Source organism: Triturus cristatus, chromosome 1_2, assembly GCF_964204655.1.
Source record: "Triturus cristatus chromosome 1_2, aTriCri1.1, whole genome shotgun sequence".
NCBI lineage: Eukaryota > Metazoa > Chordata > Amphibia > Caudata > Salamandridae > Triturus > Triturus cristatus.
Window position 1 is genome coordinate 745,709,571 of NC_140580.1, and position 4,090 is coordinate 745,713,660.

At 44.2% G+C, this 4,090-nt stretch overlaps 1 pseudogene; it reads right to left on the bottom strand.

Annotated features, from left to right (window-relative positions):
* Positions 1-877: 877 nt before the first annotated feature.
* LOC146867935 (uncharacterized) lies at positions 878-3,262 on the bottom strand (annotated as a pseudogene).
* Positions 3,263-4,090: the final 828 nt, after the last annotated feature.

The window sequence follows — 4,090 nt, forward strand, 5'->3', positions numbered from 1 at the left end:
AGTCCCTGTATCTCTGGTTGGGCTGGGAGTTACGACTCCAACCAGCAAAAGCGCCACTGCGCTTTGACTCAGCCGAGTCAAAAAGCGAAGCTCAATGGTTGACCGGTAGAGCTTCCGGGTCCTTCACAGGTGACGATGGGGCAAGACACGGCCCAGGGAGTAACGACTCGACCTACCTCCGTTCTTGCCTTACTGGAGCACCACTCCGGAACACTGCTCTTCACGAAGCAGGTACGTCGGTGTAAACACAATATCCGACAGCGTTGTACCTCCCGGTTCCTCCCTTTATAGGGCGTGTTTTCCTTGAGTTATGTAACAGCTCTCCTGTTTACATAAGGGAGTGTTTTCCTTGAGTTCTGTAACAGCTCTCCTGTTTTCATAACCTCTCAACCGCTAAGCATCCTGGGAGATGTAGTCCGTTGTCGCTGGTTACCGTTTTCCTCCCCACGCATGACAGGAATTCTTGACAAAAGGTATGTGACCATAATCATGGTGCATGTACAAGATACTCCTGGTATTGAACATATCATAGATCCATCCTCTTCAAAGTCAATAGACATATTTAACTTTGCCATGAAATCACCTCTTGACAGGTTAGCTTGAGCATTTGGGGAGAATAAGAATCAGCCGGCAACATACCTCCCCATCTCCACAAGTTTAGAGAAAGGAACCTTAATCACAGCCCCGAAGAACCCCTGTGTCCATTGATGAATTTGACAATTGGAGCCCCTTCTCATGGATACAAGACCTAGTGGCCCCAGAGTCGATGAAAAAGGTGTACTCCTTGTCATTTATTGGCTACCATCACAGTGGGTTCCTCGTCTGGCTGGTTGGTCATCGATAAGACTGGACACATGAGACTACTCCACGAGCACCTTCACTGGGCATGCTCTCCCATGTAATTTTGCTGGAATGTGTTCCCTCCCCTGACAATTACCCCTCCTTGTGAGTTTCAGTGCTTCAAGGTGGGCTGCACTGTCTGTTGTGGCCTGTACTGCACTTGAGGCAGGGTTGCTCTAACTGCTGGGGCTGTATCTGTGGTTAAGGCGACAATTGCATTTGGGGCTGCGGGAGGTATATCACCTGGGGACTCATGGCAAGTTGTGCCACAATACCACCAGGTGGTGGCATTTGTTGGCCATATGTCGCCCTTGTCCGGTTGTTAAGTTCATCTTCCTTTCTGAACCTACAATCTTTAATTAAATGTCCTTGCATCTTGCAACATAGGCATGTCGGTCCACTCCAGAATGTGTTTACTCTATTTCCCCAAAACCTTCCATGCCCTTTTCTTTCAACATTCCTGTTGTTGCTTCACTGGGCATACTGGTTGGGTGGTATCTGGATGCCCAGAGGAAACTGCAGTTAGCTGGATTGTGGCATTGGCAATTCCCCCCTCTGCTTTCTTGGCCAACTTCTCCTGGACCAATTTAGCTCAATTTTGTCTTTCTCACTTTTTTTCTTTTCCTGTCTCTTCTTACAGAAATATTATTATGCTTGCCTGTACTTCTGTCCATGGTTTGGCATCTAAGGCCACTATATTATCTAATTTGTTCTGCACTTCAGCTAGTAGACCCTTTTTCACTATGTTATAAAACAGTATTGCATTCTGCCCAGTCACATCCCAACTCTCTACTACTTCATGTGTTCATTTCCCTTCATTCTGCTGAGGAATTAGGCTGGATCGTCATTTGGCTGCATTTCCTGTGTCATAAGAGACCCAATGTCTGGCCTGTCTGGATACATTTTCCTCAATTGTTTCCAAACAATTCCCCTTACTCTGTTAAAGGGTACCGCATCCCATTTCCAGTTGGTCAATGTCACATCCTCTATATCTGCCTCTGTGAACAGTGTGTCTGTCACATCTCCTATAAGGGAACTTAGTAAGCTCTTAATGTCCCCTATTGCAAGAGGAATCCCTGCAGTATGTTTTTCTAAAGCTGCTATCCATTGCCCAGCCACTTAAGCGAGTGGTGGCAACTGTTTTTTAAGATGTTCTTTATCCATTTGGGGTTATAAATATCCCCATGGCTTTTAAATATCAAGGGCAATTGTGTTAGACTGTAGTCCTAAGGACAGTAGGGTGACGAGAGCCATACTTACAAGCACACCTTTGCCACACTCTTAGACTTTCTTGCATATAGGGGTAGTCCCAATAAGGATCCCCTACGTCCTCTGCATTTGCCATTTCTCGGGGTTCAAATGTACCTCCTTGCAGCCATGGTATCATCTATGATGTCAACCCTCTGTCCAATAAAATAGGTTGTCAGTAAAATGGACAACATTATGCCAACCCTTCTCATGTTGGGGTACAGTTTCGCTGGGCGTCAAATCATTGTCTGGACACACACAGAGTGCACGTGCCAGATCTTGCCTCAGTGTCATATTCACTGCTATGCCAAATGTTACTTTTCTCCCATATGGGCATGCATGCTCACCATTGAATGCTAATCTCCTTAGTTCCAGTTGCCCTCTTTGTAAAGCTTGTCCTGCCTTATTGCTTTCTTCTCCCTCACAGGCATGCTGACACTGCTTTCTCAGATCCTTTGTAAAGTTTTTCTGATCCCATATCTTCTTCCCTTAGGATGCTATGTGTAAGGACTGTGTCCTCTGGTACTCTTTGTTCAGTCATATGTGGCCCATTTGGGGTCCTCCACTGTTCCAGGGGCCCTTCTTCCCTTTCCTGAGTCCCTCTTCGGTCTGCCTGTCTATCCTTCTGCATTTTGACCCACTTGCCTACACTATTCTCCTCCGCTCCTGAGTTCATGAACCTCTAGCAGCCTGTGGAAGGATGTTCTGGTGTGAAGGCTACCCTTGTTGTCTAATTTTTACTGGTGAGACATGGTTTTTTAAAACATCTTCCTGTTTTCTACCACCACCCATTCTCTGTGTGTCCCTTGACCCTTCATTAAGTACACCCCCATCTTTCCTAGTAGGGGACATCTCATCCTCCAAATGAAGTGTAAATGTGACATCTACCATCCCTACATATTAAGTACTGTCCCCACCCAACATCTCCCGTAGAGTATTAGCCTCTGTAGGACATGGAGATATGTGAACGTACTTTCCATGTTTAAAAGAAGGTTCTGATGGTAGGCTATACTCAGGGTCTGTATATCTCACAGTAGGGGGATGTGAAGAGGTGGGTAGTGAGTGCAGTATACATGCTCCGTACCTTTGCAGTATCTAAACTTAATTGCACATCTTGGTAGACAGGTGGGGGATCCGAAGGAATGGTCTCAGATTTTAACTTTGACTCTCTCATATTTGTTTCCCAAAAACCCTTCCATCAGTCTAGTATGGTCTTCCTTTGATTTTGCTTTGAAGGAAGGTGGCAATATGTTCTACCATTGTAATATCAAATGTACCCTATTTGGGCCAGACATGTGTAAAGTTTATGTTGCTTTATGCCATTCCTTGCAATATTTCTTTATCCTGTCCTTGTCTCCTGAGAACACCTCAAACATGTGTTCTAAAGGAGAGCTCATGTCTTTTTAGAGAACTTGATCTTATGTACTATAGTTTACACTGTAAGTGGACTCCTATTTACTTTATGGGGTATTTCCAAACTTCACCTAAACCTTTATTGGACTGTCAAGGTGAACATTAGATATATGTATCCCTAGACCACTCCCCTCACTATTCCTGGGGCATTGGGCAATGCTTTTTAGAGGCCTTCTAGAGGAAGCCTTAATGCAACAGGGTTTGCAGATTTTTTAACAAACTCCTGTATTCTAAGTATGCTAAGGTCTTGTTCACAGTTACCTGAAAGGTAGTTAATTATATTCCTTTTTATAGTAGCTGATAAGTCTTCTAAACCCTCAGGAAATGTGTGTATGTCCTAGTATATATTGTTTGCTTATTCTCCTAGCCTCTAATTGTTTCATACTGGGGATAATAATTAGTAGTTTCAGTAGTGATTATGGGGTTCATGTGGCTACTACACTACTTCTACCATGGAGGACAATGTTTTTGCATTAGGTCTTTGGATGGGGCTTTTTCAATTGCCTGGCAGAGGTATCTCTTTTACATCAATGTAAGTTATATTAAGGCCTAGAGGTGATTTACTATCACTATCTAGGCATTCATAAAT